The following is a 22,442-nucleotide window of genomic DNA, read 5'->3' on the forward strand; positions in this document are numbered from 1 at the left end:
TGACTCAGTCTCAACTGAATAACTGAATAGAACATTCTCAAAATATAAGTGTGATCTTTTACATTAGAGGAAAATAGAATTTGAGATTCAGATATATTATTCTGTAAAATATATTAAAAATTTGCAAAACCAGAAGTCTCAGATTTTTTCTCTTTCCCTCATATTTAGCAGGTTTACCAGCAATTACTGTGGCAGCTAAGGATATAAAAGCTATACTTAGGCACAGTGGAAAAGAATATTGTGACCACTTAATAATGTCTGCATGGGTGTGGTGGGTTGAATTACTTTTTAGCAATATTCTTTCCCTCCATTTAGTTTCCATATGAGGAATATATGTCCACTTCATGACTTTGGGATTCATCCTGTGACCTGCTTTGACCAACAGAGTGAGTCACAAGTGGCAGTGCACCGCTGAGACTAGGCTTAAGAGACCCTGCATGTTGCTGCTTGCTCTCTCCCACTTCTGCCACCACCATGATGTACACACTCCGCCTGGCCTGCTGCCTCCCAAAGGAAAATGAGAGCTGGGATCACCTGACCTCCAGCTAATTAACAAATGGATGCAGAAGCCCAGCTGAGATCAACAGGGTCTCCAGCAGACAGGTGAGCTCAATAAATGCTCATTGGCTTTTTTTTTTTTTTTTTGCTAGTACTGAATTTTGAATCATTTTATCGAACACCAGTTGGTAAGCAAGGAAAGAAGATCTGTGGCAGTGTGTGGTACATTTGCTCTCACAAGTCTAGGATATATCTGGAGACACACATTTTGCTAAAGCAGAACATTTACCAGGAGAACTGTTGGTTAGGGCAATGATCCCAAAGTATTAGAATGTTCTCTGGATGCCTCCTTCCCTAGTTAGTAGTTACTGAAGGAGGAAAATAGACCTGAATGTTATAGAAAAGTTTTCAAAAGAAGTTAAACTTTTTTGGGCCTGAAACGACATTGAGTTAAAATACGGGCTACTAAAATAATAGATAGTAGAAATAGCTAACATTTGTTGAATGATTACTGTGTTCCAGAAACTGTTCTTAGTACTTTTGCATGTACATAACTTTTTTTTCCATAATAACTTCATGTACTAGGTAGTATACCAGTCTCCATTTAAAAGATGAAGAAACTAAGGCACATACCTTTTGAATAACTTTGAGTAACAGAGTCATTCCAGCACCAAGTGGGCAAAATGTGATTCAAATTTGGTTATCTAACTTTGGAGCTTATATTCCTAAGCATGATTCTTTATAATATTATAAAACATACTATTTTTTTCCCCATGGAACAGCATTTTATTTTAAATATAGTAGTGTGTACACATCAATTCCAAACTCCCAATATATCCCTCCCCCATCCTTCCTCCCTGGTAACCATAAGTCCGTTCTCTAAGTCTGTGAGTCTGTAAAACATACTATTTTAAGATCCCTTAAAGAATGACTCTCAAAGATGGGAATCTCAATTTTATTTTCGTTAATAGCAAGAGAAAGAAAATGGGTAAAGCCCATTACCTTTTAGTGTTGCTATACTCTTCCTTTCCTTTGTGCATTGCTACCCCCAACACACAAACATATTTTAGAACATCCTTGGATCTGCATGTGCCAGTAAAACATACAAAGACTAATACTCACATACAGTTATTATCACTCACAGAGATGGTGATCTCTGCGAGCTCTGAAGTTGTTGGGATTTCCTCAGGCAATGCATGATCGGCATATTTGGATAACAAAAGTGGAAGATGAAAAAGTAGAAGGAAATACTTCCTTGATGAACCACAGTTGCATACAGACATTTGCACCTCAGCAACACAAGACCTGAAAAGAGAAGTTGAAATCCATTCACTGTCTTTACAAGAGAAAGGAAGGTCTAGAGAAATGCCCAGGCAGGAGGAAGTGTGAAGTCTTCCCTTGTCATGAGACTTCCCTAAGCATGAATGTTCACAGTGTTTGCTCAGTGGGAAAATTTGGGGTGAACGGTGTCAGTGTGATGAGCTTGACCTGAGCAGAGCCAGGAATTTTTTCTCTTCATATCTGGAATATTAGAACCTGCGATTTTTAAAAATGTCTTCATATTTGAAAGTTGCTAAGAGAGTAAATCTTGAAAGTAATTACGACAAGACAAAGAATTTGTAATATTGTATAGTTACAGATGGTAGTTACAGATGGTACCTAGACATAGCGTGGCATCATTTTGCAGTGTCTACAAATATTGAATCATTATGTTGTACACCTGAAACTAATATAATGTTGTATGTCAATAATACTTCAATCAAAAAAGATAAATTTTTTAAAACTTCAAATAATATTATTCAAAGGAGAAGTCCCACTTTGAGTCACCAGCAAAGAGTGGGCTGAACCCTGTGTTGGAAATTACAGCCTTTACAAACACCTTCCACATTTCTTTGCTGTGATTTACTCTTTCCTGGTGTTATTGTAAATTGAAAAACTCATTATGCAATTTTGATTTTTCCTATGCTGTCATTGGTGTCCAAAAACAAATATAGTGTCTCCTCAGTCAGAAGTTTTGTCCTCTTAAATATTCGAATAACCAGCTCTTTTTCTTTCAATTTGCTCATCAGTCTAATAATTAGTTCCTTAAAAAGAATTTCCTTTACTACTCACATCTCTAAGTTTTGCCTCTTCATTAGAATTTAAATTATATAAAAGCAAGAACTTTGAATCTTCATATGATACCTTCTAGTGACTGTCTAGAATAATATCTGGCACAAAATATGTGCCCGACATTGAGTCCGTGAATGGATAAATAATCTGAACTCTTTTTTAACACACGGAGCTGAAACCTGAATTTTGCAGTTGGTGAAATAACATTGATCAGTTTGGCTTTCTCAATAAATATTGATTAGGTAAATGAAATATTACAAATGGTATTTTCTGTGAAGATTGAGAAAGGACTCTGATGACTACATGTGATGATGTTGGATTGCCAGGACTTAAAAAGTAACCTAGGGGCTTCCCTGGTGGCACAGTGGTTGAGAATCTGCCTGCTAATGCAGGGGACACGGGTTCGAGCCCTGGTCTGGGAAGATCCTACATGCCACGGAGCAACTAGGCCCGTGAGCCACAACTACTGAGCCTGCGTGTCTGGAGCCTGTGCTCCGCAACAAGAGAGGCCACGATAGCGAGAGGCCCGCGCACCACGATGAAGAGTGGCCCCCACTTGCCACAACTAGAGAAAGCCCTCGCACAGAAACCAAGACCCAACACACCCCCCCCCAAAAAAAAGTAACCTAAAAAAAATCGTGCAGGGTTTTATGATGAGTCCTTAAATAACTTTTATATAAGGTTTTTTATTTTTTTAATTTTAAGGCTTTATTAAAATATACATTAACACCAGCAGATAAAAGATTCACATCTGGGCTTACCTGGTGGCGCAGTGGTTGAGAGTCCGCCCGCCGATGCAGGGGACACGGGTTCGTGCCCCGGTCCGGGAAGATCCCACATGCTGCGGAGCGGCTGGGCCCGTGAGCCACGGCCGCTGAGCCTGCGCGTCCAGAGCCTGTGCTCCACAACGGGAGAGGCCACAACAGTAAGAGGCCCGCGTACTGCAAAAAAAAAAAAAAAGATTCACGTCTAAATTTGTGCAACACAAAACACAAAATCTGACTTTAACATGTTAGTGTGTATTGAGGAAAAAAATCAGGTTTTCTGTTGCTAATGAAAGTACTATAGAATAAAAATAAAAGTAATTGGATATTTTTTAGAAGTCTTTACAGCTGAAATGCATTATGCAAATTACTCTACTTTGTGACGATGCTACCAAATAATCTGAACAGGTGTTAAAACATCTGGGTCTATTTAGCAGCATAGACGAAGCCTGGATTATCTAATGCACTTTTCTCTTCTTGTTTAACCTTAATTAATCCTTGCAGGGTCTCTGTGAGGTAGGTCTGTATCAACCTTGTGGTATGACAATTACAAAAGGGCAGATGCAGAGATTAAGGGCTCATGATCACCCAGCATACTGGAAGCCAAACTGAGTCTAGAAATCCAGAATTTCTGATTTTACCTTGGATACTGTTTCAGGGAATTGGATTACAACTAGGAGGGACTGTTCTTTACTTGAGGTTTTAAAAAATCTGATTAAAATCTGCATCCAGAATTTTACCTGGATGCATTCCCTCATTTTCCATTTTGCAAAGTTGCAGTTAAGCCAGAGGCAAAAGCTTCCACAAGGCAATCCTAGTGATCTTTTTGACCTGAGTGGAAACATGATTTGAGATTTCACATGGAGGCCAATTTTGTAAGAATTTCCACTAGTATGTGGACTGTAATAATTGGGTTATTTGGATGAGGTTTGGGAAAGCATCTAGTAGATTAAATGAGGTTCCTGGAGCTTTCCCATTTTGGAGCTATCCATTTTGTTCTTTGTTCTGCCTCATTATTAAATGGGCTATTGAAATTGGTTGGTTGGTTGGTATGTCAGCTTTTTCTTTTTATTTTTTTTAACATCTTTATTGGAGTATAACTGCGTTACAAGCGTGTGTTAGTTTCTGCTTTATAACAAAGGGAATCAGTTGTACATAAACATATGTTCCCATATCACTTCCCTCCCGCCCACCCTCCCTATCCCACCCCTCTAGGTGGTCACAAAGCACCAAGCTGACCTCCCTGTGCTATGCGGCTACTTCCCACTAGCTATCTGTTTTACGTTTGGTAGTGTATATATGTCCATGCCACTCTCTCACTTTGTCACAGCTTACCCTTCCCCCTCCCCATATCCACAAGTCCATGCTCAAGTAGGTCTGTGTCTTTATTCCTGTCTTATCCCTAGGTTCTTCATGACATTTTTTTCCCCTTAGATTCCATATATATGTGTTAGCATACGGTATTTGTCTTTCTCTTGCTGACTTACATCACTCTGTTTGACAGACTCTAGGTCCATCCACCTCACTACAAATAACTCAATTTCATTTCTTTTTATGGCTGAGTAATATTCCATTGTATATATGTGCCACAACTTCTTTTTTTTTTTTTATTTTTAAATTGGGTTTATTATTTGTTAGTGAAGTTTTTACATTTTCAGTGGTTAGAAAAGAAGATTTTGTGACGTGAAAATTATGTGCAATTCCAATTTTTTAAAAAATTCTTTATTGGAGTATAATTGCTTTACAATGGTGTGTTAGTTTCTGCTTTATAACAAAGTGAATCAGTGATACATATACATATATCCCCATATCTCCTTCCTCTTGCGTCTCCCTCCCTCCCACCCTCCCTATCCCACCCCTCTAGGTGGTCACAAAGCACCGAGCTGATCTCCCTGTGCTATGCGGCTGCTTCCCACTAGCTATCTATTTTACGTTTGGTAGCGTATATATGTCCATGCCACTCTCTCACTTTGTCACAGCTTACCCTTCCCCCTCCCCATATCCTCAAGTCCATTCTCTAGTAGGTCTGTGTCTTTATTCCTGTCTTACCCCTAGGTTCTTCATGACATTTTTTTTTCTTAAATTCCATATATATGTGTTAGCATACAGTATTTGTCTTTCTCTTTGTGACTATGACAGACTCTAGGTCCATCCACCTCATTACAAATAGCTCAATTTCATTTCTTTTTATGGCTGAGTAATATTCCATTGTATATATGTGCCACATCTTCTTTATCCATTCATCTGATGATGGATACTTAGGTTGTTTCCATCTCCAGGCTATTTTAAATAGAGCTGCAGTGAATATTTTGGTACATGACTCTTTTTGAATTATGGTTTTCTCAGGGTATATGCCCAGTAGTGGGATTGCTGGGTCATATGGTAGTTCTATTTGTAGTTTTTTAAGGAACCTCCATACTGTTCTCCATAGTGGCTGAACCAATTCACATTCCCACCAGCAGTGCAAGAGTGTTCCCTTTTCTCCACACCCTCTCCAGCATTTATTGTTTCTAGATTTTTTGATGATGGCCATTCTGACTGGTGTGAGATGATATCTCATTGTAGTTTTGATTTGCATTTCTCTAATGATTAATGACATTGAGCATTCTTTTATGTGTTTGTTGGCAGTCTGTATATCTTCTTTGGAGAAATGTCTATTTAGGTCTTCTCCCCATTTTTGGATTGGGTTGTTTGGTTTTTTGTTATTGAGCTGCATGAGCTGCTTATAAATTTTGGAGATTAATCCTTTGTCAGTTGCTTCATTTGCAAATATTTTCTCCCATTCTGAGGGTTGTGTTTTGGTCTTGTTTATGGTTTCCTTTGCTGTGCAAAAACTGTGATTAAAAATCTTCCAACAAACAAAAGCCCAGGGCCAGAGGCTTCACAGGCAAATTCTATCAAACATTTAGAGAAGAGCTAACATCTATCCTTCTCAAACTCTTCCAAAATATAGCAGAGGGAGGAACACTCCCAAACTCATTCTATGAGGCCGCCATCACCCTGATATTAAAACCAGACAAAGATGTCACTAAGAAAGAAAACTACAGGCCAATATCACTGATGAACATAGATGCAAAAATCCTCAACAAAATACTAGCAAACAGAGTCCAACAGCACAGTAAAATGATCATACACCCTGATCAAGTGGGGTTTATTCCAGGAATGCAAGGGTTCTTCAGTATAGGCAAATCAATCAACGTGATACACCGTATTAACAAATTGAAGGAGAAAAACCATATGATCATCTCAATAGATGCAGAGAAAGCTTCCAACAAAATTCAACACCCATTTATGATAAAAACCCTGCAGAAAGTAGGCATAGAGGGAACTTTCCTCAACGTAATAAAGGCCAAATATGACAAACCCACAGCCAACATCCTCCTCAATGGTGAAAAACTGAAACCATTTCCACTAAGATCAGGAACAAGACAAGGTTGCCCACTCTCACCACTATTATTCAACATAGTTTTGGAAGTTTTAGCCACCGCAATCAGAGAAGAAAAGGAAATAAAAGGAATCCAAATTGGAAAAGAAGAAGTAAAGCTGTCACTGTTTGCAGATGACATGATACTCTACATAGAGAATCCTAAAGATGCTACCAGAAAACTACTAGAGCTAATCAATGAATTTGTAAAGTAGCAGGGTACAAAATTAATGCACAGAAATCTCTGGCATTCCTATACACTAATGATGAAAAATCTGAAAGTGAAATTAAGAAAACACTCCCATTTACCACTGCAACAAAAAGAATAAAATATCTAGGAATAAACCTACCTAAGGAGACAAAAGACCTGTATGCAGAAAATTATAAGAAACTGATGAAAGAAATTAAAGATGATACAAATAGATTGAGAGATATATCATGTTCTTGGATTGGAAGAATTAACATTGTGAAAATGACTCTACTACCCAAAGCAATCTACAGATTCAATGCAATCCCTATCAAACTACCACTATTTTTCATGGAACTAGAATAAAAAATTTCACAATTTGTATGGAAACACAAAAGACCCCGAATAGCCAAAGCAATCTTGAGAATGAAAAACGGAGCTGGAGGAATCAGGCTTCCTGACTTCAGACTATACTATGAAGCTACAGTAATCAAGACAGTCTGGTACTGGCACAAAAACAGAAATATAGATAAGTGGAACAGGATAGAAAGCCCAGAGATAAACCATGCACATATGGTCACCTTATCTTTGATAAAGGAGGTAAGAATATACAGTGGAGAAAAGACAGCCTCTTCAATAAGTGGTGCTGGGCAAACTGGACAGGTACATGTAAAAGTATGAAATTAGAACACTCCCTAACACGATACACAAAAATAAGCTCAAAATGGATTAAATACGTAAATATAAGGAGAGACACTCTAAAACTCTTAGAGGAAAACATAGACAGAACACTCTATGGTGTCAATCACAGCAAGATCCTTTTTGACTCACCTCCTAGAGAAATGGAAATAAAAACAAAAATAAACAAATGGGACCTAATGAAACTGGAAAGCTTTTTCTTTTCTTTTTTTTTTTTTCCTTTTCTATTCTTTACATCTGAGCACTTAATTTAATTGAAAGCAAGCTCTTCAGTCTAAGTGGATAACAAAACATCCCTTTGAGGAGGAGGAAATAGATGATAAAATCTGTGTTACTAATTTTTTTCAGTAGTTTGGAGGAATTCCTTTTCCATCCTGTGTATGTGTTTTTAAGACCCTGTTAAGTTCATAGTTCCTTTTTCTTTTCTTGTTTGAATAGAAAATCATTCTCTTTCATCCCACCTGAGTTTTAAAAATGTATTATTGAACTGCCGAGTTCAGGAATTCAGTGGCCTGTTTTACTCAATGGAGATGTGTATGACCTGATAGTAAAAGAATGCTATTCAAAGACATTTCCGCCTGTTTGTTTCTTGGATCAGTTACTGGTCACATAAATCTGGAAAAAAGCCAAAATATGTAAACAAATTAAGAGCTTTAGTATCCCAGTGGGAATATCCATAAATTCTACCATAAATCAGGAATTTAAGATTACGTGCAATATGCTATAAAAAGATAGCAGAGAGAATCAACTATAGACCAAATATTCTTGGCTCTGGTTTGAGAATCTTAAAGGATATTAAAAGATTTGGATTAATCATGGAGTTATGCGTAATATTACTCCTTCCCAAAGCTATATGTGTTGCCTAGATAGAATTTTATTTTACTAACTTCTAAGTATGGCTTAATATCAAACAAACCTTCAATTCTGAAGCCATTCTTTTATATTCTTTTAGTACGCAAAATATATATAATGTCAATTATCTATCTTTACAGTTAATAAAGAGTGAATGAACCTCTTTACACATCTGCATAAATCTGTGAATACAGTGAAGGACAGTTTGATAGGTTGGGGATTTTTCCAGTAGAGCCTTTTTGATACACACTGTTCGCTTCTTGCAACTCTCTGGTGTATGAATTGAAAATTGTGGTCTTTTCAATTTTTTTTTCTTTTGAACCAGAGTTAAAACTTAAATGTAGGGCTTTACTGGTGGCGCAGTTGTTAAGAATCTGCCTGCCAACTCAGGAGACCCGGGTTCGGGCCCTGGTCCGGGAAGATCCTACATGCCGCAGAGCAACTAGGCCCGTGTGCCACAACTACTGGGCCTGAGCTCCTAGAGCCCACGAGCCACAACTACGGAGCCCAAGTGCCACAAATACTGAAGCCTGCACGCCTAGAGTCCGTGCTCTGCAACAAGAGAAGCCACGACAATGAGAAGCCTGCGCACAGAGACAAAGAGTGGCCCCCGGTCATCACAACTAGAGAAAGCCTGCGCACAGCAACGAAGACTTAACAGAGCCATAAATAAATAAATACATTCATTAAAAAAAAAAAAATTAAATGTAAACCTTTCTCTTAAGAAAGACCCCAAAATTTAATTCCCCCATTATGATGTCTTGTGAATTTCTTCTTGATTGTGTATGTGTAGAGGAAGAATGAGAATGTAGAGAAAGAGAAAAGCAATATACACATATACACATATTTTTATGTCAACATTTTCTTGAAAGAGTTGTTCTAAAACAGTTGCATTGTAAGCTTATGTTTTGTATGCACATACAAGAAGAACTTGTAGAGGTTAGGTATTACTGATTTAGCCAGGTTTATCTCAAATTGGGAAAAATAGAGAAAATATGTTGTACATATTTATACATAATAAATACATAGTCATAATTATACACAATTAACAATACTCATTGGCAATGCAGATTCAACACAATTTTTGTGATTGTACAACTTTAATATTGGTGACTTCACTAGCCTGTGATGTGAAAATGATTTTACATGCTTTTTTTCTAAACCCAAATTAAAACATGAACCCTTATGGTTTCTGTCAGAAACTAACCTGAATCACAGTATCCTCCCCAGCAATTTCATGCATGCTGTAGACTAAGTACCTTAGTTTCTTTTACCCTTTATTTTTCATCTTGTCACCACGCTATTATTACCTTCATGAGAAAACCACTTTCCTGGGCACGGCCGTCTGCAGTCTGAAGCATCCCTGTGTGTCCCACAGCAGCCCCCTAGGAGGGACTGTACTGGCGTTCAGAGTATTGGTCTTAAATGCTCTTCCAGCTCACTCAGAGAGCTTGATCACAGATGCATGCAGTTCCAGGAGGTAGAGGCTGGACTCTCCCTGAAACTGCGATCATGTTTTTGTTGCTACAGGGACATGTACCACTAAAGAGAAGCAGAGAGAGGGAGGCCTGTCTCCGCTTGGCTCCCTACCAGAAGTACTGTAGATTCCTGGGTGTTTGGACCCAACTACTCCTGGACCATACGGCAAGCAGTGTCTACTCTCTAGTATATCCCCATCCAAAGGACTTAGCTTATTCCTTGTATTACAATTAGACACTCCCCAGAATGGGTGATAGCGCTGTCATCCATTCTCTTCAAGAGAAATGCTTGTGTTTAACTTGCTGTTAAACACAGAATAGTGTGAATATTGATACATTTCCCAAGGTCTGAATTTTTTAGTCTCATCCATGGTCCACTTGTAACACTGTCAAAAAGATTTTTTTTCCTCGAAAATAGTTCATATCTATCTGGGAGAAATATATTTTTTTAATTAATTTATTTTTATTAATTTATTTTTTGGCTGCATTGGGTCTTCGTTGCTGCACGTGGGCTTTCTCTAGTTGCGGCGAGCAGGGGCTACTCTTCGTTGTGGTGCACGGGCTTCTCATTGCAGTGGCTTCTCTTGTTGCGGAGTGCAGGCTCTAGATGCGCAGGCCGCAGTAGTTGTGGCTCGTGGGCTCTAGAGCGCAGGCTCAGTAGTTGTGGCTCACGGGCTTAGTTGCTCCGCGGCATGTGGAATCTTCCCAGACCAGGGATCGAGCCTGTGTCCCTTGCATTGGCAGGCGGATTTTTAACCACTGTGTCACCAGGGGACGCCCCCGGGAGAAATATGTTAAGAGCCTTGAATAAATTAAAGAAGACAATTATACAAAGTAACACAGGAGTGGACAAAGTATGTAAAAGACTGCTTTTTTCCTTTGTGATCTTTATTGTGGTAAAAGAGTATTTTGGAGACCACCTAGTTATTCAGTAGTAATTACCATTAAGTGTGTTTTACTCTTTGCCATATAAATTTTGCATATCTCATGTACCTTTCTTGAGAACACAGTTCCATACTTTATAAAAGAGCCTGAGGCTCCTAGAGGCCAAGTGAAGATCCTACGATCACATAGCTTGTAAGTGGCACAGGCAGGACCACAATCCTGTAGTTTTTAATTCCCCCCTACACGGCTTTTCATCAATAGGATCTAAATGTTATCTAAATTACAATAAAAAAATGACTAATAATAGATACGTTGATAAAAATTTTAGAATCTATTTATTCAGTTGTGTATTTTTGTTTTGATTCTCATTCTTCTATGGGCTTCAGGCCAACTGTCAGAGTTAGTCATTAGCAGTAGATGTGTATCTCCTGGTATTAACATGAGAACTACATACCAGACCACATCCTGGTCCCTAATTATTAAACATCTCTTATGTTCAGGATCTCTGGGTCCCATGGAAATTCTACAGGGAGATCAAGGCATTCTACAAAGAGATAAGGCAGGATGCCTATTCTCTTTGACACTTTTTCTGGAAAGGTGAGAAACAAATGAAAATCATGGCAATGGAAAGTGATATGGTAAAAGTGAAATTAGTGGTATCATTATCTTTAGCATGTTCATTACCAATTATATTTTATATTGAAATGTTTTCTTTATACACCTCTGTTCACTTTTAAGATGAAATCTTCTTGAGGCTAAGTGTTAAATTTTAGTCCTCTCGTTAACTCCAGCTTATATTAAATATAATGGTAATCTGCTAAGGTCCCTTTCAGGTATAAAATTTAATTTCTGTCTAGCAGCAGTATCAACAATCCTTTAGTTAAGCCTTTATCTGTTGGGATATAAATTGTCAAGTTTAGTTTACAGCCTGGCTGAGCAAGAGAGAATATATAAATCAAATGATATCTAAGAATCCACTGAAGCCTATGTAATATGTTAGAATCTCAATTTATTAATTCATATGTCAAAAAATATCTATTTTTTAAAAAATCAACTCATCCCTGATTTCAGGCCCCAGTCCTGTGTGGTTGGAATAAAAGTCAACCTCTGGCATTATTCAGGTTCCTCTTGCATCAGGGGTGTACAAAGAACCTGGGTCACAAGAAGCACCAGAGCATCAGAACTGCCCCTCTAATCTTCAGCCATCAGTCCCCACTGTCCCTAAAAGGCCAGCAATCAAGACTAGCAAAATGACCCAGGTCCCTGTATCCTTTCTTTAAATGTTGATTTGATTGGGGAATATAGTGGTTCATTCCTATTTTATTTTGTTTTTACATATATATGCATTCTTTTCAAAGTATTCTTTTCCATTATGGTTTACTATAGGATATTGAATATAGTTCCCTGTGCTATAGAGTAGGACCTTGTTTTATCCATTCTATCAATACATACAGTAGCTTACATCTGCTAACTCCGGCCTCCCACTCCATCCCTCCCCCAGTACCCTCCCCCTTGGCAAACACAAGTCTGTTCTCTATGTCTGTGACTTTGTTTCTATCTTGTAGATAGGTTCATTTGTGTCATATTTTAGATTCTACATATAAGTGATATCATATGGTGTTTGTCTTTCTCTTTCTGACCTCACTTAGTATGATAATTTCTAATTGCATCTATGTTGCTGCAAATGGCATTATTTTGTTCTTTTTTATGGCTAAGTAATATTCCATTGTATATATGTACCACATTTTCTTTATCCATTCATATGTTGATGGACATTTAGATTGTTTCCATGTCTTGGCTATTGTGAATAGGGGTTCTATGAACATTGGGGTGCATATATCTTTTTGAATTACAGTTTTGTCTGGGTATATGCCCAGGAGTGGGATTGCTGGATCATATGGTAATTCTATTTTTAGTTTTCTGAGGAACTTCAATACTGTTTTCCATAGTGGCTGCATCAACTTACGTTCCCACCAGCAGTGTAGGAGGGTTCCCTTCTTTCTACACCCTCTCCAGCATTTGTCATTTGTAGATTTTTAATGTTGGCCATTCTGACCAGTGTGTGATAGTACCTCATTGTAGTTTTGATTTGCGTTTCTCTAATGGTTAGTGATGTTGAGCATCCTTTCATGTGTTTGTTGGCAATCTGTATATCTTCTTTGGAGAAATGTCTATTTAGGTCTTCTGCCCATTTTTGTATTGGATTGTTTGTTTTTTTGATATTGAGCTGCATAAGCTGCTTGTACATTTTGGAGATTAATCCTTTGTCAGTTGTTTCGTTTGCAAATATTTTCTCCCATTCTGAGGGTTGTCTTTTTGTCTTGTTTATGGTTTCCTTTGCTGTGCAAGAGTTTTTAAGCTTCATTAGGTCCCATTTACTTATTTTTGTTTTTACTTCCATTTCTTTAGGAGGTGGGTCAAAAAGGATCTTGCTGTGATTTATGTCATAGAGTGTTCTGCCTATATTTTCCTCTAAGAGTTTTATAGTGTCTGACTTTACATTTAGGTCTTCATTCCATTTTGAGTTTATTTTTGTGTATGGTGTTACAGAGTGTTCTAATTTCATTCTTTTACATGTAGCTGTACAGTTTTCTCAGAACCACTTATTGAAGAGGCTGTCTTTTCTCCATTGTATATTCTTGCCTCCTTTATCAAAAAAATAAGGTGACCGGGTGGAAGGGAGGGGGATGCAAGAGGGAAGATATATATATATATATATATATATATATATATATATATATATATATATATATCTGATTCACTTTGTTATAAAGCAGAAACTAAGACACCATTGTAAAGCAATTAGACTCCAATAAGTTGTTAAAAAATAAAAAATAAGGTGACCATATGTGCGTGGGTTTATTTCTGGGCTTTCTATCCTGTTCCATTGATCTGTATTTCTGTTTTTGTGCCAGTACCATACTGTCTCGATTACTGTAACTTTGTAGTATAGTCTGAAGTCAGGGAGCCTGATTCCTCCAGCTCCGTTTTTCTTTCTCAAGATTGCTATGGCTATTCAGGATCTTTTGTGTTTCCATACAAATTGTGAAATTTTTTGTTCTAGTTCTGTGAAAAATGCCATTGGTAGTTTGATAGGGATTACATTGAATCTGTAGATTGCTTTGGGTAGTATAGTCATTTTCACAATGTTGATTCTTCCAATCCAAGAACATGCTATATCTCTCCATCTGTTGGTATCATCTTTAATTTCTTTCATCAGTGTTTTATAGTTTTCTGCATACAGGTCTTTTGTCTACTTAGGTAGGTATATTACTAGGTATTTAATTCTTTTTGTTGCAGTGGTAAATGGGAGTGTTTCATTAATTATTCTTTCAGATTTTTCATCATTAGTGTATAGGAATGCAAGAGATTTTTGTGCATTAATTTTGTATCCTGCTACTTTACCAAAGTCATTGATTAGCTCCAGTAGTTTTCTGGTAGCATCTTTAGGATTCTCTATGTATAGTATCATGCCATCTGCAAACAGTGACAGTTGTACTTCTTTTCTCATTTGGATTCCTTTTATTTCTTTTTCTTCTCTGATTGCTGTGGCTAAAACTTCCAAAACTATGTTGAATAATAGTGGTGAGAGTGGGCAACCTTGTCTTGTTCCTGATCTTAGTGGAAATGGTTTCAGTTTTTCACACTGAGAATAATATTGGCTGTGGGTTTGTCGTATATGGCCTTTATTATGTTGAGGTAAGTTCCCTCTATGCCTACTTTCTGCAGGGTTTTTATCATAAATGGGTGTTGAATTTTGTCGAAAGCTTTTTCTGCATATATTGAGATGATCATGTGGTTTTTCTCCTTCAGTTTGTTAATATGGTGTATCACATTAATTGATTTATGTATTTTGAAGAACCCTCGCATTCGTGGGATAAACCCCACTTGATCTTGGCATATGATCCTTTTCATGTGCTTCTGGATTCTGTTTGCTAGTATTTTGTTGAGGACTTTTGCATCTATGTTCATCAGTGATATTGGCCTGTAGTTTTCTTTTTTTGTGACTTCTTTGTCTGGTTTTGGTAACAGGGTGATGGTGGCCTCGTAGAATGAGTTTGGGAGTGTTCCTCCCTCTGCTATATTTTGGAAGAGTTTGAGAAGGGTCGGTGTTAGCTCTTCTCTAAACGTTTGATAGAATTCGCCTGTGAAGCCATGTGTCCTGGGCTTTTGTTTGTTGGAAGATTTTAAATCACAGTTTCAATTTCAGTGCTTGTGATTGGTCTGTTTATATTTTCTATTTCTTCCTGTTTCAGTCTCGGAAGTTGTGCTTGTCTAAGATTTTGCCCATTTCTTCCAGGTTGTCCATTTTATTGGCATAGAGTTGCTTGTTGTAATCTCTCATTATCCTTTGTATTTCTGCAGTGTCAGTTGCTACTTGTCCTCTTTCATTTCTAATTCTATTGATTTGAGTCTTCTCACTCTTTTTCTTCATGAGTCTGGCTAATGGTTTATCAATTTTGTTTATCTTCTCAAAGAACCAGCTTTTAGTTTTAGTGATCTTTGCTGTCGTTTCCTTCATTTCTTTCTGATCTGATCTTTATGATTTCTTTCCTCTGCTAACTTTGGGTTCTTTTTGCTCTTCTGTTTCTAATTGCTTTAGGTGTAAGGTTAGGTTTTTTATTTGAGATGTTTCTTGTTTCTTGAGGTAGGATTGTACTGCTATAAACTTCCCTCTTAGAACTGCTTTTGCTGCATCCCATAGGTTTGGAGTCATCGTGTTTTCATTGTCATTTGTTTTAGGTATTTTTTGATTTCCTCAGTGACGTCTTGGTTATTTAGTCGCATATTGTTTAGCCTCCATGTGTTTGTATTTTTTACAGTTTTTTTTTCCTGTAATTGATATCTAGTCTCATAGCGTAGTGGTCGGAAAAGATACTTGATATGATTTCAATTTTCTTAAATTTACCAAGGCTTCATTTGTGACCCAAGATATCTATACAAATATATATCTAGCCCAGTGAATTTTCCATGAGCACTTGAGAAGAAAGCGTATTCTGTTTTTCGATGGAATGTCCTATAAATATCAATTAAGTCCATCTTGTTTAATGTATCATTTAAAGCTTGTGTCTCCTTATTTATTTTCATTTTGGTTGAATTGTCCATTGATGAAAGTGGGATGTTAAAAGTCCCCTACTATTATTGTGTTACTTTCAATTTCCTCTTTATGGCTGTTAGCATTTGCCTTATGTATTGAGGTGCTCCTATGTTGGGTGCATAAATATTTACAATTGTTATATCTTCTTCTTGGATTGATCCCTTGATTATCATGTAGTGTCCTTCTTTGTCTCTTGTAATAGTCTTTATTTTAAAGTCTATTTTGTCTGATATGAGAATTGCTACTCAGCTTTCTTTTGATTTCCATTTGCATGGAATATCTTTTTCCATCCCTTCACTTTCAGTCTGTATGTGTCCCTGGGTCTGAGCTCGGTCTCTTGTAGACAGCCTATATATGGGTCTTGTTTTTGTATACTTTCAGCCAGTCTGTGTCTTTTGGTTGGAGCATTTTATCCATTTACCTTTAAGGTAGTTATCGATATGTATTTTCCTATTCCCATTTTCTTAATTGTTTTGGGTTTGTTATTGTAGGTCTTTTCCTTCTCTTGTGTATCCTGCCTAGAGAAGTCCTTTAGCATTTGTTGTAAAGCTGGTTTGGTGGTGCTGAATTCTCTTAGCTTTTGCTTGTCTGTAAAGGTTTTAACTTCTCCGTCGAATCTGAATGAGATCCTTGCTGGGTAGAGTAATCTTGCTTGTAGGTTTTTCCCTTTCATCTCTTTAAAGATGTCCTGCCACTCCCTTCTGGCTTGCAGTTTCTGCTGAAAGATCAGTGGTTAACCTTATGGGGATTCCCTTGTATGTTATTTGCTGCTTTTCTCTTGCTGCTTTTAATATTTTTTCTTTGTATTTAATTTTTGATAGTTTGATTAATATGTGTCTTGGCATGTTTCTCCTTGGATTTATCTTGTATGAGACTCTCTGCACTTCCTGAACTTGATTGACTATTTCCTTTCCCATATGAGGGAAATTTTCAAGTATAATCTCTTGAAATATTTTCTCAGTCCGTTTTTTTTTCTCTTCTTCTGGGACCCCTATAAATTTGAATGTTTGTGTGTTTATTGTTGTCCCAGAGGTCTCTGAGACTGTCCTCAATTCTTTTAATTCTTTTTTCTTTATTCTGCTCTGTGATAAGTTATTTTCACTATTTTATCTTCCAGGTCACTTATCTGTTCTTCTGCCTCAGTTATTCTGCTATTGATTCCTTCTAGAGAGTTTTTAATTTCATTTATTGTGGTGTTTATCATTGTTTGCTCTTTAGTTCTTCTAGGTCCTTGTTAAAACGTTTCTTGCATTTTGTCTATTCTAGTTCCAAGATTTTGGATCATCTTTACTATCATTACTCTGAATTCTTTTTCAGGTAGACTGCCTATTTCCTCTTCATTTGTTTGGTCTGGTGGGTTTTTACCTTGCTCCTTCATCTGCTGTGTATTTCTCTGTCTTCTCATTTTGCTTAACTTCCTGTGTTTGGGGTCTCCTTTTCGCAGGCTGCGGGTTCATAGTTCCTGTTGTGTTTGGTGTCTGCCCCCACTGGGTAAGGTTGGTTTAGTGGGTTGTGTAGGCTTCCTGGTGGAGGGGACTGGTGCCTGTGTTCTGGTGGATGAGGCTGGATCTTGTCCTTCTGGTGGGCAGGATCGCGTCCGGTGGTGTGTCTTGTGGTGTCTTTGAACTTAGTACGAGGTTAGGCAGCCTCTCTGCTAATGGGTGGGTTTGTGTTCCTGTCTTGCTTGTTGTTTGGCGTGGGGTGTCCAGCACTGGAGCTTTCTGGTCATTGAGTGGAGCTGGGTCTTAGCGTTGAGATGGAGATCTCTGGGAGAGCTCTTGCTGATTGATATTACGTGGGGCCAGGAGGATTCTGGTGGACCAATGTCCTGAACTCGGCTCGCCCACCCCCGATGCTCAGGCCTGACACCCGGCCGGAGCACCAAGACCCTGTCAGCCCCACGGCAGTGAATGTGGCAGTCTCCATTATGAAGTCAGATTATGAGGGTCTACAATTGCTGTTCAGCTAGAACAGGCTGATTTGGTTGCAATTTGTCTACGAGGCTGCCTCTAGCAGCTGGTGGCTAAAAGAGTAGGTCTCTGCATATGCTGCCAGAATCTTAAACGTTTATATAGAGGTCTTCACTGGGTTCAGTCATGGATTCGGTACAGAGAGTCTGAAGAACACCTTACTCTCTCAAAGTTGTGTGTTTGAAACAGCTCCTAAGCCTGAGGGTCTGCAAGCTGCAGGAAGACGAGACCGCCCGGGGCAGCCTGCAAGCCGTGATTCTTGCCACGAACCCTGCTGCTGCTGTTGTGGAATCCGGCTTCCCCCACCGTCCTGCAGTGAGTTTTCAGTGAAGCTTTCTCTCTGTGCTGATGAGATTCATGCTACCTGAGTTGCCCAAAGCCATAGAGCGCATAAATGTTGGGGTGGGGGTACAAACCCAGCAAATCTGGCTCCAAGGTCTGTGTTGTCAGCCAGCGAGAGTGGGGAGGCCATGCACCTAAACGTCTCACCCCCACGAGCCACCCCCTCAAACCCACACCGCCGCAGGATAAGTCACCCGTGCCGGCACTCCTGCGCAGCCGCACAAAACCTAAACAACATTTTTACACTTGGATATCTTACTATTTCTATTTAGTTAAACTTAATCAAAAACTGAGATTATACTTTCTCCCCTAGTTTGACTTGTTCTCCAAGTTCATGTTACCAGGGCTTGCTGCTCTTCCTCTTTTAGAGTTTTGGACCCTTTTTCTTAACCTTGTTCCCTATGCAACTGCCTATCTTTGAACTATCCATCACATCGAGACTTCCTTATTTCTCCTGCCATCACTTTAGTTTATGACCTCATCCGTATACGCCAGTCACGCCTCATATGCCACATATGCCAGCAAACCACTTACCATTTCCTGACCCTGCTGTGCTCTTTTGCCTTATGCCTGTGAACATGCTGTTGCTGCCTGATGTGCTCTATTATTATATTTTTACACACATTTATTTCTTCTTCATCTATGCTTATGTCATACTTTCACGCTATTATAGAACTTACAGTGCCTTACCACTAGGCACGTTAAGAGTCGATAGCATGTTTTACACATCTCTATTTCCTTTGAATCTAGACTATTAAATGTTGGTAACAGGTGTCAAAGAATTTAGGCAAGCTTAACACTGAACGGGCCTCCCAAATCTTCTTTTCCTTCATAAGCCGCATAAATAGTGTTCTCATTCTGCATTCCTGACCCACACTCTTCAGTAACTCCGTACCTACTTCTCCCGCAAGTAAATCCACCATTTGTCTGTGGTTATGGCCCATCATGTTAGTCCAGCCCACTATTTGCAGTCAGGTTCTACTCTAGTTTACCTTTGACTTCAGTGTTTTCCTAAGGTATACAAAGAATTCAAACAAGCTCTTGAAATCTTTTTCACTTATCTGCTGCTTTAATGGAAGCTAAGCTCCACCTGGTGGTAGAATTTGCTTCTCTTGTTTAGACTTGAGCACATGCAGTGAGATCAATTCAGCAGGGAAACAAATTTGTGCACATCTCTCTGTATGCAAACATGTATATATATGTATTACATATGTGTGTGAGTGTGTGTTTTGCAGGCTTTCCTCTGTCACAAAAGTAGTGAAATATGCTTGTTAATTTATTTTACCGACTTTGACGTTTAAAACATGGCATTCAGCATTTGATTATTATAAACGTCTCGTGCTATTCAGGCTCTCAGCAATGACCAGAATGATCTTAGTGTGATAATCAGAAACCAAATATTTCCTACCACCCGTGTCCCACATCAAAATTGGTTTTCGAAAGGACTTAATTTATGCTTTGGTACTAAAGGAAGTTTATTTAAAGGCCTTTATGATTCATATAAAATTATAAAAATAAAATGGAAAAATGTTTGAAAATATTAACTCAAGTCATATTTTAAAGCAGGATAGTCCAACCCTGTACTCAGTACACGAGTAAGTTCTTTCCCTCTCGCAAGCAAGCAAGCGCAGTATTATGTTTATGGTGAGCGACATTTTGTAGCATATAGCTTTATGAAGACTAGAAAATTAGCCAGAGTTTACACACTGGGAGCTCTGCAGCTGGATTTAACCCACAGATATGTTTTTTCGTGTTTCTACTAAAATATGAAACAATTGCCTCTGTTTGAAAATTGGAAAATCTCATTATAAAAATGCAGCTAGCTAGCAATGAGGGGTCTTTTTCTCGCAAATCAAGTGATCTCAACCTGAGGAGTAAGTACCCTTTTCAGATGTGATGCACACTCTAACTTTCCATAAGCCCCACTACTCCTTAACATATCACACGCTGCCTCCTTTTCTTTATTGCCTGGCTTCTGTAGGCATGGACATTTAGGACCACTGGCATTCATCTGTGATGCCTGAGAAATTCATATTCTGGTCGAAGGAGAAAATGAAGAAAGATGGGTCCATAAGCATCAGAAAAGTGAAAGAAACAACCCAAACAAAAGGTATAAAATTGCTTTCTCTGTAATTTTGCACAATGCCCCACTGGTGGCATAGGTGTACTTCCAATAGTATCATATTTAAGGGAAAGGACTATCTTTCCTAACTGCTGGCTGACAAATTTTAGAGGTTTCATTTTCCTTCAAATACCAACTCCTGGACTGAGAAATATCTGAAGTTATTTATTTTCACTTTGAGAGTATTTTAGTTGTTAGGCTAAAATCTAGGCAGCGACATAAATGTGTTTGCCTTCTCCACCCAATCAGACCACCTCCTGAGCAGTGAATATTACTACTAAGCCAGTGTTGCCCAGCCTTCCTAACCCGGTCCACATCTAATGAACTTCTATATTTCGTGCTCCAACACGTTTTTGATTTGCATTTTGTATCTCCCTTTAAAGGGGCGCCTCTTCTATGGTTAATTAGTGACCATGTTTTGTCTATCCCCACCAGCTGTAGTTGGGCAGAATAATGGCCCCCCAAAGATGTTCATATCCTAATCTCCATAACCTGTAAACATTACATTACATGGCAGAGGGGGATTAGGATTGAAGATGAAACTAAGACTGCTTATCAACTGACCTTAAATAGATTACCCTGGATTAAATGGGTGGGTCCAACAGTGACAGTGGTCCTTAAAAGTGGAGACAGAGGCCAGGAGGAGCCTTGGAGGTGTGACTATGGAAGAGTGATCAGAGTCATGCAACATTGCTGGCTTTGAACAGAAGAAGGGGCCACAAACCAAGGCATGTGGGTATCCTTTAGAAGCTGGAAAAGACAAGGAAACAGATCTGCCTCTAGAAATGCAGCCCTGCTGACACCTTGATTTTAGACCAGGGAGCTCTGTGTTAGAATTATATCCTATAAAACTGCAAGATAATAAGTTTGTGTTGTTTTAAGCCACCAGGTGTGTGGTAATTTATTACAACAACAATGAAAAACTAGTATACTGGCAAAGAAGTTTCCTTTGAAGTTTGTTCTCTGACATTTTTGTTATGAAAAAGCATATGTTTTCAAGATAAAAAATTGTAGTAAAACATAATTTTTGGAACAATGCAAGTTTCTTCCTTTCTTCTCCTCCTTTTCTTTCCCCTGTCTTGAGACTCATTGTTTTAACCCACTCCTACCCCTCCATAGCAGAGAGAGAAGGTCATGGTTGAAGAACTGTGCTCCTACAGTGTGGAGCTGCAAATAGGAAACCTATGGTTGAAAGAGCTAACAAAAGGGAGAAGGCAGCAAAAAACAAACAAAAAACCTTACTTTTATTTTTCCCAAGATTCCTATAATCTCTGCCCCATAGAAGATTTTTTTCTTTTTCCTGTTGCTTTTGGACCACAAAACTGCCGAACTATTTCGCAGCCCACTGAGAGTGATGCTGCATAAACTTCTCCATGAGATTATGGCACAGTAAGAACCTGTTGTGGTCTGTAGGGTATCATCGACAGGCACTTATACATACACTTAACTAGAATTCTTACTACATTATAAAGGATCAACCTGAAAATAAAGTATCTACTGAAAACGTTTTCACATTAAGTTTATAAATTTTCATGATGCTATTTTCTGGAAGTTTAACAAACTCTCATTAGTTAGAGTCAGACTAATTTCACTCATCATCTTGGTATTCATGTCATTAAACGTAACACATTATATATAGTACCTGCTCAATATATGGGTGAGTGAATAAATCCAGCTTTTCAATTTATTGGCACTTTCTCTGGTTTAGCCAAAAGTAGGCTATAAAGCTGTGGTTTCCTTGTCTCAGTTTTGCTCTGGGATTCTCAGAGTATAATTTCTCCAAGCTCAAGGTGGTCCTAGAATTTAAAGACAGATATTTTTCAATATGGCTTCTAAATGTTAGACAACTATGTAATTTAGTGCTTATTCAAAGAAACCAAATACCTTTCCCAGAAGGGAAATTGAATCAGGAGATGTCACGTTGCCCTTCAAAAGGCAATTTCTAAGGGACTTAAAAGGGTTGAATTTTAGAGCCTACCTTCCCCCACCCCACTCCTTTATAAGGACCTGT

General features: G+C 38.3%; 1 long non-coding RNA gene across 1 annotated transcript in view; it reads left to right on the top strand.

The window, feature by feature from the left end:
* The first annotated feature begins 49 nt into the window (after window positions 1-49).
* Window positions 50-22,442, top strand: part of LOC307191686 — a 28,570-nt gene continuing 6,177 nt past the window's right edge. Inside the window, exons 1-4 of the long non-coding RNA XR_013829819.1 lie at window positions 50-603; window positions 11,400-11,496; window positions 18,157-18,282; window positions 20,291-20,419. This is a non-coding gene — a long non-coding RNA (uncharacterized lncRNA). The remainder of the gene's footprint in view (window positions 604-11,399; window positions 11,497-18,156; window positions 18,283-20,290; window positions 20,420-22,442) is intronic.

Source organism: Stenella coeruleoalba, assembly GCF_951394435.1.
Source record: "Stenella coeruleoalba genome assembly, chromosome: 9".
NCBI lineage: Eukaryota > Metazoa > Chordata > Mammalia > Artiodactyla > Delphinidae > Stenella > Stenella coeruleoalba.